Genomic DNA, 13,145 nt, shown 5'->3' with positions numbered 1-13,145 from the left:
TAAAGTCCCTTCTTTATGTAACTTTTATAGGATGCAGACTACGACAGTGTTATCTAGGCTACCTTCATGCACCTGAATGGTACTTTTTCATGACTCTGCTTACAAGAAGAGACAAAGGGAACCTTTGAGCTGTGAATCCCTCCACTCACCTCTCAGAGATGGTGTCGCCAATCACAACTCTTTGTCAGTGCATAGTGAAACTGCCTGCGTATAAAACTGCAATGAGACCAGAATTAAATCTTCATTGAAATCACACTGCTGACCTTTTAAAATGACAATATAGGATTGCTGTGACTAAAGAAGCGGTAAGAGGACAGTAAAACTTTATTAGAACTTTTTCAATCTATATTCACAGTAATTCACATCTCTCTTCAGCTAAATAAACACAAATTGAAATAATGTGATGCCGGTCAGTGGAGCTAGAACAATGCAATAAAGTAACAGGAGACCTAAGCCTGGTCCTTAAGATATTTAAGACTTTCTGCCTTCTACAGTCCAGACCTTGATTCATGTGCAAACATACACCCACTTTCCATGGTCAATTACAATCACTTCATGTGAAAATTGAGTACTGCAGCCACAAACGGCCGCTGGACTCACAGTGCCAGGTTCTGGGAGGCAAAACAGTGGGAGAAAAAGACAAGAAAGCCACTACATGTCCCCATTTGTGATGTCTACAACATACCGGGTGGCTTTACTATTATAGAGCTAGTATAGCTGGGGCTGCAGTGTCTAATATAAAATGATCTTAGTCCCAAGACTACTCTAAAAGATACAGATTGCTAGACCACCAGCTCAAAAATCAAAGACACAAAATAATTTTCCACCAATTCCTCCCAAGTATAAGCAACCACTATGGTTCTTAGAAATTTGACTACAATAGCAATTTGTGTAGGTAACAGGTATGAATACCTGATTGCACCCATGCAGTCATGGTAACCACACCTGCATAGCAGACAGATAATTGCAGATACATCTTCTAATGTGGCCCTCAGCACTGGAAAATCAGGGCATTTATTTTGCTATATTCTTATTTGTATGTGTGCACATATGTCCCAAATAACCTGCAAACCCCTCTGTTTTGATGAACTGTTAGTAACATGTTAAAGAAAAACATTCATTTGTATCTGCAAACTTTCAGCAAACTTTGACCAAGTTTAGAACAGGTGCCAATTTAGGGCTGAATATAAACTAATGAGACACAAAAATGTCCTTTTGGCAATTCTTTTATAGAGCAGCAGGGGATGGGAGGGGGGGAGGGCGTTTCTTCTCAGCCACTTCCTCATATTAAATGCCTATCAATGGGAAATTTAAACTATCCTGTAAGAGTCTTTCTTTAGGAAAATTGCTGAAACCCTTGAACCATCTCTTCAAAAATTCTGGTATAATCACAGTTCATATAACTTAGTTTTTCAAAATCATCTTTTCAGCTTTGGGTTTCAGATTTTGATTTACACATTTCCTGAGGCATGTTATATACCTTTTTTTTTTAATTCTTTAAGAACACATGGAATAATTTGTTCTCCTGCCCAATGTCTACAAAGCTTTTTGGAAACAGCAGGATTTCTTTAATGCTTCTTATTGAATTTCTCTGCTTTCTCATTTAAGTGTAGAAAAGCAACTTCTATTCCGTACTCCTCTTAGCAGATTGTAGTAAAAGCGTAGAGAGGAAAAAAAAAAAACCACTAAAGCTCTGACAGATGGTACCCAGCGTTTAACTCATGCTGGGCTCAGCAGGACCTATAGTTTAGAAGGTTAGGACTGTCAAAAAGACTCTGCTTATCAAGTGAATAACAAAGTGTGGACTGCCAGGCTGTTTCCTATAGAAAACTTGTGTTTTACTTGTAATTCTTAGCTATCTTTCTGATGCTTCCGAAACTTCTGAAGAGCAGATGCATGTTTTTCTATTTAAGAAACAACTTGGAAGCTGACATGCCAGGAACAGAAGGAGGCACAGTAGGCCTGACTCTAGGAAGTTCTGCCCTCATGACAGTGTCAGCGCTATGGTTTGGTGACTTCAGAAGGGATTTAAGTGCCAGGGAAGAAATTCCCTTCTCAATTCTTCTTCTTTTGCAGTCGGGGAAATTTAAATCCTTTATAAAAATTAATCTGCTCTTAGATTATTGCCCCAGTCTGAGGACTGCTTTAGCAAAGTAACTGCGGTAAAATGTGAGTAAAGACAGAAAGATCTGAGCATAAAGCAGTATTTACCAGTTTTTCTTTTCTTTTCTTTTCTTTTTTTTTAAGTCATTTCCAAGCTCACATCAGTCAGCATTTACGCCATTACAAAAGTATCTAAAGTGACTACAAATGTTAATGAACAGACCTGAAAGCACTGTTGAAGTCTGGAGTAATGCAAATAAAAGGTTAACAGCTTGTACCCATGTTTACTGGTAAGTCTGGACTTTTAACTTTGGGGGTTGCTCGCTGGGAGAAGCAGTGTTACTGTGAATATGTGACAGGCATTGTTATTAATCATTGCTATAGCACTGTAAATATTCTTAGAGCTTTCTTCCAGAAAATAACGTCAATTAATCTGTTAAACAAGTACTTTGTTTTAGTCATAAAGTAAACCGGTTTAGAATTGTTAGCAGCTGCTCTTCAACAGTTAGAATTAATGAGATAGTAATTATACAAGAAAATACAACCTTTTTATTGTCAACACTCAAGCCTGTCATTGCTTCATTTGCTTTTTCATTCAGGACTGTGAAAAATGAAATGAGTGAATTGAGTTTTGAAGTTTACAGAATATAATTAATGCAATGTGGACTGATTGCTATGTCTGGACTCAAAGTTGTTTTATAAAAGACTTAAATCCAGTTTGGTACTAAAAGGGAAAGGGAGGAGGAACCAATCCTGGTTTACAGTGAAACAGAGTCAAAGGCATGGACAGCAGTGTGACTACACAGAGATTATTAATTACAGTTACTCTGCTGCCAGATAACCTCCACCAGAAAAAAAGTGTGTGGTCCAAAATTCTCTCATTATAATTAATACTTACTAATTGATATCACACTGACGTTAAGGTTAAGCTAATGTGATATTCCTGAAGAATATAGGTCAGGGCATTTTGTACAAGGCAGTCTGTGTTTCAGAATGTTTGTTACCTGGTTGGTATATTTAAAACTTGCTTTGAGTAAGGCAAAGAACAACAAGTATTTTTTTTTCTTCGCTGTAAAGCAAAAAAATCTGGTTTGAAAAGTGTCTAATTAATTTAAGTGAAAGAAGTCACAAACAAAAAGGTGGGGGGGGGGGAAGGAGATGGACTGAGTGCTACAACCTGTTGCTTTTCCTCCTACCTTGTCTCCCTTCAGATCAGATTCCATCCCTCAATTCAAATCTCTGCTAATATATTATGTAGAGGTCATGAGAGGAAACATATCTGTCCAAAAACTCAGTTCAATTTAGATTTCATGCAGTTCATTCATGAGCCTGAGTGAAGAAAGTCACAAGAAACATTTCTGAAGCATCTGTAAAAAATGAGCAGTTTTCTCACCCCTCACTATAGGCCATATATGATATATCCTTGCAGAAGTTGATTCCCATCCCCTTATCCAGCACAAACCCAAAGACCTACACAGACACCTCAGGGAACAGACATTTTTCTTTCTGTCTCCTAGGCTCAAGAGACACGGCTCCCTACAAAATCTCCTCCAAGAGCTCAGTGAAAATCCCTTAGGCTCTGTCAAATTTCTCTGTGCTCCACATGCCATGAGGAGCCGTGACCCAGAAGCAGTTTTCCTACCCTTTCCCCCATTCCAGGCCAGGTCTCAGAGAGGGACTTCAACAGAGTTAGGGGCAGGGCAGGGAGGCGCTTGCCAAAGGAGTGGAATTCCCCTCCTCAGTCTGCCAGGACCGATTTTTTGATTTTGCAAGAGGAATGTGGAACAAATTATTACACTGTCCAAGATCTTGTGGTTATTTACCAGATTTACCTAAGGCCTGTGACTTTAATCTAATGGACATATATATGAATTGTGATGAATGATTCTCACTGTCATGAGATGTCTGCCAAGGAGACTGAGCAACCTAAATACAAGCTAGTACCCGTAGCAAAGATGTGATGTGGGACAGAGAGAAGACAAGCAAAGACATTTTTCAGGGACAGATACAGGAAGGAACTTGGATTGGCTAGTTTATATATACGTGAATGCCGAAATTTCTCTGAAAACGTCCATCACAAACTGAAAAATCTGTGTTTTAACAAAGACTCAAAAACACAGTCAGTCTTAGAAAATGCAGAGTCCTATTCACACTTGCATTTCAGTAAATGACTTACTGTTCTCAGCCAGGTATTAATATGCTTCATTCCTTTTCTTCTAACTACATGATTCAGTCATCAATAGTCTCAAATTCTTCATTACTATGCATCCACTCTAAATCTTTGAGAATCACTAAACTAAAAGCAGCAGAAACTCACTATCTACACATCTCTCTGAGATACAGCTAAGGCACACATCATTGTGGTATCTAAGCTACAAGTTAGGTATGTACTTTCTAACAAAAAGAACAGATGGGCTGGCCTAGGAACACCTACGACTATAGTAACTTTAAACTCTGATATTAAATATATTCCATGAATGAAGGCCCTGAAAGCTTTCTTGTTCTCCTGATGCCAAAAAAATAAAATGAAAAATGAATTTTTAGCCACTATCCTAAAGACCTGAACCTGCCCACTGGTTGAGGGTTAATTTCATTAAAATCAGGATGGTTTCTTGTACAAGTTTGGGAAGCTTTGTTTCAGGCCTACTGTAGAGCACACCATACAAAATAGATATTCTGCTATTATGTATTATCTTTTTCAAAATAGACTTTAAACTGCCAACACAATAGAATAATTTCAGAATGTCTCAAAAAAGGATAGGCAGATTTAACCGCTACTCACTCGTTTCAAAGAGATGAATACAAGCATTTTATCACAAACTTCACAGAATGTCATTTTTATTTATACCTTAATCAAAGTAAACATGCAAATATAGCTTCTATAAATTTTATAAAACAGACAGGAGAGGGAGCTCTCTCTTCATCCCACTAGATTATGAATGGATTTTGCTGAATATATTAAAATCTAACCATATTTTTATTCTCTGTCACATGTTACTTCTTATCATTCTTTTGTCCAGGAACTGTTTTCTCTTAACAAACAACATTGTAACACAAAACATTCCTGTGTACCACAGAACTTTTTTTTTTTTTTGATGAATGCAGTAAATACATTTTTCAAGGCTCTTTTAATTTGGGTATGGGAAAAAAATGAGGACATAATTCATATTTTAAAAAGTCTGTTTCCCTATTTACTAACATACATAAAAGCACATACTCTGCAAGTACGTGTACATCACAAGTATACTTTAATACTTTCCAACTTAAAATACTGAGCAAGTAATATTTTCATTGTCATCACCATTTATGTGGTCACAGATATTTTGTGTTTATCCTGAGACCTATCAGACCAACCTGAGAATGATGGTAGAACCAAATACATTTTTGAGATAAATCACCGAAATATCAAATTCAAAAGAAATACATACAAGCAAATAAGCCACAGCTATAATAAACCAGAGACAAAAGAAAGTCACAGTGATCTTACTGTCTCCATGTTCTCACTGTGTTTATTTGAAATCTTCCTATTGGAATATGATCTTAATTCACATTCTGAAAAAAAACTTTGACAGCAGAAGTGGTTGTATCTGCATCTGGATATAATGCTAAAAATCAAACTGTGAGTTACATCTGCCTCTTAAAGGATATCTAATAAGATTTTCTTAATCCATTTGAAAGAAAAAAAATGTTTTTGTCCCCCAATTTGTTGCAACATCTGAAAGTTCATGAGGTTGTGACCCCTCTTTAAGAAAGCATCTTCTACCACCTGCAAATACCCTAGGAAAGCAGCCTGAAACAATAAAACACGTGCTAGTCAGCCGTTACCAGGGAAACAGTTATGGTTCACCAATAGCAGGTCTTCAGCCCCACAGTGGCTTTGTCTGAAGAAGACATGGCCCAGCTGTTACTGAATAACCATTGTTGTAGATCATCGGGAAATAACCGTCAGCAGACAAGCCAGGCGCTCCGTAGGCCCTACATTCTCTTCATCATGAGAGCTACATGTGAGTGAAACGACATAAAACCAGGCACCTTAGAATGTAAACTGATGCTAAGGAATAACAGTAAGGATACTAAAAAAAACCTATTGATAGTGACTCATCATAAATACATACAAATCTATTTTTTTTTTACATTTTAGGATGCTGATTTTTCTACTGCAATATTCTCAAGTCACTAGATGGCACAAACTAAAACTATTAATTCAGCTATAACACCAGAAAGTTTCAGAGCCTGAGAATGAAGTTATCCTTTGTGTTTACTAATAAGTAAGTGGAAAAAGTCAATTTTTTTTTCCTTAAATCAAAAGAATACTTGTTAATGCAGCAACAGATCACTCTGCTGGTGCATTATAACTTTTTCAGAGATTCACACAACAGAGATTCATTGTCCTGAAATACAGTATAACAGTTTTCACTCCAAATTTTTATCTCCCTTTAAAATGGAATTTAGCTGACTACATTCATTAGTATGTGGAACAGACTGAATAACAATTATAACAACAGTTGCAGGTTTAGTTAGTTGGGGGGTTTTGTTTGTTTTAAACATGGGGAGTCAAATCCCAAAACCTGGGCACTCAATGCAGAGCTCTCAATAACAGCAATGAAACCAAGATTTCACAGAATCACAGAATCACAGAATCACAGAATCACTGAGGTTGGAAGGGACCTCTGGAGATCATCTAGTCCAACCCCCCTGCTCAAGCAGGGTCACCTAGAGCACATTGCACAGGATTGCATCCAGGCGCGTTTTGAATATCTCCAGAGAAGGAGACTCCACCACCTCTCGGGGCAACCTGTTCCAGTGCTCTGTCACCCTCACAGTGAAAAAGTTTTTCCTCACGTTAAGATGGAAGTGTCTGTGTTTCAGTTTGTGCCCATTGCCTCGCGTCCTGTCGCTCGGCACCACTGAAAAGAGTCTGGCCCCATCCTCTCGACACCCTCCCTTCAGATACTTGTACACGTTGATCAGATCTCCTCTCAGCCTTCTCTTCTCCAGTCTAAACAGGCCCAGCTCTCTCAGCCTTTCCTCATAAGAGAGATGCTCCAGTCCCCTAATCATCTTTGTGGCCCTTCGCTGGACTTGCTCCAGTAGTGCCACATCCCTCTTGTACTGGGGAGCCCAGAACTGGACGCAGTACTCCAGATGTGGCCTCACCAGGGCTGAGTAGAGGGGGAGAATCACCTCCCTCGACCTGCTGGCAACACTCTTCCTGATGCACCCCAGCATACCATTGGCCTTCTTGGCCACAAGGGCACATTGCTGCCTCATGCTTAACTTGGTGTCCACCAGCACTCCCAGGTCCTTCTCGGCAGAGCTGCTTTCCAGCAGGTCAACCCCCAACCTGTACTGGTGCATGGGGTTATTCCTCCCCAGGTGCAGGACCCTGCACTTGCCTTTGTTGAACTTCATGAGGTTCCTCTCCGCCCGCCTCTCCAGCCTGTCCAGGTCTCTCTGAATGGCAGCACAGCCCTCTGGCGTATCGGCCACTCCTCCCAGTTTTGTATCGTCAGCAAACTTGCTGAGGGTGCACTCTGTGCCTTCATCCAGGTCATTGATGAAGAAGTTGAACAAGACTGGACCCAGGACTGACCCCTGGGGGACACCACTAGCTACAGGCCTCCAACTAGACTCTGTGCCACTGAGCACAACTCTCTGAGCTCTGCCATTCAGCCAGTTCTCAATCCACCTCACTGTCCACTCATCTAACCCACACTTCCTGAGCTTGTCTATGAGGATGCTATGGGAGACAGTGTCAAAAGCCTTGCTGAAGTCTAGGTAGACAACATCCACTGCTCTCCCCTCATCTACCCAGCCAGTCATTCCATCATAGAAGGCTATTTCATTCTGATATTTAGGAGAGCTTTTCTCTCTTTATGTTTACATACATATATATACACATACATACACACACACACATTTATCTTCATTCACTTACTCTACAAAACTTATTACTGGTTATATTAAAAGTTGCAATGAGATTATGCTGTGAACACAAATACAGATGCAAAAGATCTTGGCGAAACCGAGCTGTTCTATAATCTCAATGTCTTTTACAAAATAGTGTAAAAGAAGTCATTGTGAGTCACACCTTATGGAGACTTTTTTGTATGAATTTTTCAAAAATCTGGTACAAAACATCCTTTCACTTTCAAAAGACAAAGGGAAATACATAATCGTCTTTAGTCTCCTTCTAAAGCACTTTAAGATTTTCACAGCAAAAGGCACCAAAGACCTGTTCGTCATCCTTTAAATTATTTGGATCACTTAGCATTGGCAAAAACAAGTCTCTTAAAATGAAAGCTCCACACCAGAACTGAGTAAATTATTCAAAGTGCTTTAATTTGAAGTTTTTATAGCCTCCTTTTCTGCTCACAAAAAAGTTTTAAAGTAGGTTAAATTCTTTCATCACTCAAATCTGTTTAGCTTATACATTCTCCCTATTATTTGAACAGTAGTCTATTCTTGAGAACTTCAATGCCTAAATCTCAGGGCTGAATTTGAAGTTTGAGCTGTATTAAATTCTTTTAACCACACATACATACCAGTCACACAGCAGTCTCTCCCTTCCATAACTGTCTAGGTCTAGCTCTCAGAACTGAACTACCCAAGGAGCTGAAAATTCACTTTCTGTAACATGCAACCGACATGTAAGTCACCAGCTCCAGGGACACCAGCCAGTGACCTCAAACTGTCGGGTCTCGTGTGTGAAACGCAAGGCTCACTCCTCACACTGCACCACTGCTTGGCCATGGGGTCACCCCTGCCGCTCTCCACCAGGCTCCTCTCCCGCTCAGCAGCTCCCTGTGCCTGCCGGCTCCACGCACCTCTGGCCAGCTGCAGCCAGCACAGCAGTTCCCTGGGAAAAGCAGGCCCCAGGCTGCAAAAAGCAAATGCCATGTTCTCAGGGCTTGTATGTAAAGTGATTCCCCCAAAAGGCATGGCCCCCTCATTTTTGGTTTGATATGGCAGTTCCTCTCCTGTCAGGTGACCCAACACATAGGAATCATAGGAAAATTCAAGCTGGAAGACACCTGAGGAGGTCCTGGTGTCTCCCTGTTCAGAGAGAAGAAATTTGAATGGTCTGGTATTCCGTATTACAAGTTTACTTGTAGATGATGACTACAGACCCAGGCAAAGCAAAATAATATTTGTTCTGTTTAACTTATGTGCCTAAATATGCTGTAGTCATTCAGCTAAACCTGGTTTGCCTCCAAATCCACTTTCTAGTCTATTTTGTTTTTTTTTTCTTTTTTATTTCTTGTGCTTACTGTTTGGAATTAGCATAAATTTTAGAAACTATAAAGTCCACAATTAATCTCCTCTGACTTGTTTGTATTTTTGTGTTTTTCATTTTTAAGCACCCACACAGTACAAGTCTATTCATAATCTGTGCCTTAAAGAATGCACAATTTAAATTCAACATGACATAACAAGTGAGCGAGTCATAAAAGAGGCGAGAATCAGATTGACTGAAGGGGAAAGAAGGTTAGTACCAAAGAACCTCCAGGTGACTGCAATAATCAAAGGGGAGGTGATGATGACTGGAAACCTAAAACCTTTCTTTCCCAACTGCAACAGCCAGACAAAAAAGAGATTAAAACTTTCAGGGAAAAAAATCACTTCAACTTAATTACAACCAGAATGTATGCAGAGAAGGAAAGGGGAAAACTAAAGTACCTCCACAAGCAACAAACAAAGTAACAGGGTGAGGGGAAAGAAGTGCTTATTCATAGAAATTTAGAGGAAGGTAGTGTTCTCAGTTTTGACCAGATTAAGTCTAAGCTGATTGTGAGGCATCCAAAATGAAATATCTAGAAAGCAAGAATCCACACAGACTGTGAATGTGAAGTAAGTCAGAACCAAACAATACTTTAATTATTATCAATATAGATATCTGGTGCTCTGGAAAACTTCTAAAGAGTTACATTTGGTCTTCCAACAATAATCGTTCAACCTTCAAATTAACTTTCAGCTTCAACATCTTACTAGAAATTCAATTTTTAAATATGACATGGACTATTAGAAAGAAAATATTTCTCTCTTCTTCAACTTGGATATAAGTCACAGACTGGGAAATCTCTGCAGGCAAATGTGATGTCTTTATAACAATCTCACAATTACTTGTAGAGATTCTACAATCTGGCACCTTCATACACAGTAATTACAAAGTACACAGTTCTTCTTGTTCTGCACCTCTGCTGAGTTGAGCTGAACTCAGTCCAAATTGTCTAAGTAGTATGTAGCTCATTGTAAGCTTTTTTCTTAATAATTTTTATGAGCCAAAAGTTGAAAACAAAAGCATTCCTAACTACATAAATGAACTCACTGGATATTAGAAAAGTACTGTTTACAGCTGTATATCAATGAACAAAATTATTACAGGTTATGTTTGAACTATGAGAGCTTAAGATTCCATTAAGAGGCCACACTTACTGTTAAGTGAACCTGAATCACAACTGGGTTTTCTTAGTGTGACTAGTTTATGCAGCACTGGGTGAGTTCAGCTTTCTTTAAATGGTGATGTTTTAAAGAGCTGTTTGGTTGATGACTGTTCTAAAATCAAGCTTTAATAATGACTGCAAGAATAAGCCACTTCGAAAGAAACATTTTTTTCTCAGACAAAAGAATATCTAGCAGTGCAATTGGGAAAAAGTGACTTTTTTCCTCTTCAAATGTGCATAGAATTGTCTGATATTTGTGAAGTTTTAGCTCATCTTCTCTGAATGACATTCAATAGACTCATAGTTGGACAAATATTAGGGCTCAGGAAGGCAGCAACTCTCAAGAAGAGATGAACGGAAGTTTTTGAAACATCCAGGTACCCAACTTACTTGGAAATGTAATCCTAAAAGCCTATGTGTGTGCAGGAATAATCCTATGCCCAAAATGTGGCAAGCTGCTTGCAGAAATGAAATTATTTGGTTCTTAGCAGCTTACAGAGAATTTATATTTGAAAGGAGGAGGAAAATACTTGCTGGATCATTGATAATGGAGTCCTGCTCAAATTTACTCCCTTGATGCCAGTGTTTCATTTGCAAACTCGGTGCCAGGGCTTACTAACTATTCAGCCAGATTCACAACATGTTGCTGTGGAGTACAGGCTGTTGGAGTCTGGCTGCTAAACTGCCACCCCAAGACTGGAGTACCAGCAGTATCTACAGTATCTGATCCTTAACTAACTGAATGGGGGGAGCTGCAGAGACTGGTCAGCAAAGCTCCCAAAGACAAGCTCATGATATACCACTCGAAGATGGGCTCCCACCCTGAATACTGTTTAGTTCAGACACTGTCCTGGAGCTCTGACTATACTATAAAAGTGCAATCCATTCACACAAGCACTGCGGAAGAGCCAGAAAAGTACTGAGGTCACTTCAGAACCTCCATTAGGACAACGTAGGGTACTTCTGCAAAAATAGACTTGAATCAGGACAGTTCTAAGTGGGCTAATATCCTTCAGTCCTTCTTTTGACTTCACCTGGAAAAGGGTAAGAGTTGGGTACAACATTTGAATTTTCAAGGCAATCTTACTGGTGACTGTCAAAAGCAAACTACGCAAAAGAAACATAAGATCCAGTTCTGCAAAACTGTTGCTCCTGTACATTAATCCTCATCTGTACAAGAGGCCTCATCTACATATTGCCTTTCTTTCACCACCATTCTCAGAAAGGTGCCTGCACTGTAAAGTGCACATATAATAATAGCAAGGATGTGCAATTTCAGCAACACAGCACAGATCATGCAGGCATAGCCTTATGAAAAGCTCACTGCGTACATATCCTTTCTGTGCTTCAGAGTGAACATACCATTGAACTGAATGGGCCCAGTTCACCGCCCAATGCTTGTGTGCCAGAATTTGAGCCTACAGACTCCAGAAGATAGCCCTCTGGAAAATTCATTCAACCTGAACAAAACTTGCATAAAAGCTGGCTAGGAAGGACAGGTTGGCAGGAAAGGACACCAATGCTGATGCAGAGCTGTTCATGCAAGAAGATACAGGCAAGCAGGATCACATTTTTTATTTGGGTTGCAAGTTAAAGACTTTGATCTTCTTTGGTAATGACATTTAGAGGTATCTTTTGTAATACTTGTCACTTGGAAGACCCATCACATCCACTCACAATCCTGCTGAGAAGTCAGGTATCTCCCTGGGCTGTAAGGCTGTCCCTTAGGATTCACCTCAGCTACTGTGGGCACCTCGGAAGCTAAATTGCCTCTTTCTCTGCTCTTGCTGCTCCACTACCTGCTCCAGCAGAAGGGAGCAGTGAGAATGCATCGCCTGTTTGACTGCACAGGCACTACTCCAGGAGAAGGGCAGATAAAGGAATACTATTTAGGAAGAAGAAAAGGCAAGAGCATGATACCAAGGCAGAAAAAAAATGGTTTGAGCTCTTACTGCAAAACTCCACAAAATTCAGCAGCTGTCCTCCACCTTTTACTGAAAAGGCTCAGTTGGTTATGGTCTTTTTCTAATGTACGATTCTTACACTTTTCTTCTATTGCTTCATCATTTTACATCTCCTCTGTCCTCCCTATTCACAACAGATATAAACTGACTCTGCCCAAAAACCATGTTATGTACTTTCCAGTTCCCAGCACTTCCCAACAAAGCAGTATTTCTCTAGTAGAGTTACCATCTTTACTCTGGGTTTAAATTTAAATAAAGACGGAAATAAAGGTATGGTTTAATCTGTTCTTCTCAGTCAAGTGTTAATTGACAAATGATGAAGGCATGCATGTGCAACTACCATGACTACAGCTGATAATTATGCATGCAGATGCAATTGGCATGTTAGCATTTGCAAACAAAAACTGTGGTGATATCTTAGAATAACTGACAACAATGGCAAAGCCCCATTCATTTCAGTACGATGATTGTTTCAGCACATGCTCTTAAATATGAAATCTGGGACTGGAGGCAGACTTGCAATTGGAACCAACACATTTTACCCCATCAAACCCATATAAATTATCCTCATTTTTATTAAAGCCAACTTGTTCTTGTCTACTGTGTCTTGAGAGAGACTGTTTTAATAAGCTGT

The 13,145-nt window shown here is 39.5% G+C and overlaps 1 long non-coding RNA gene across 2 annotated transcripts in view; it reads right to left on the bottom strand.

Moving 5' to 3' along the window:
• LOC106490392 (uncharacterized) overlaps window positions 1-13,145 on the bottom strand; it is a 54,251-nt gene that overhangs the window by 21,249 nt on the left and 19,857 nt on the right. Inside the window, exon 1 of one of the 2 annotated variants that reach the window (XR_001293597.1) lies at window positions 150-201. The exons of the other annotated variant lie outside the window; for it this stretch is intronic. This is a non-coding gene — a long non-coding RNA (uncharacterized lncRNA). Of the gene's footprint in view, window positions 1-149; window positions 202-13,145 lie in introns of those variants that run through there. 2 annotated transcript variants of the gene reach the window in all.

This window comes from Apteryx mantelli, chromosome 3, assembly GCF_036417845.1.
Source record: "Apteryx mantelli isolate bAptMan1 chromosome 3, bAptMan1.hap1, whole genome shotgun sequence".
NCBI classification, from domain to species: Eukaryota; Metazoa; Chordata; class Aves; order Apterygiformes; family Apterygidae; genus Apteryx; species Apteryx mantelli.
This window is presented reverse-complemented; position numbering and strand designations above follow the sequence as displayed.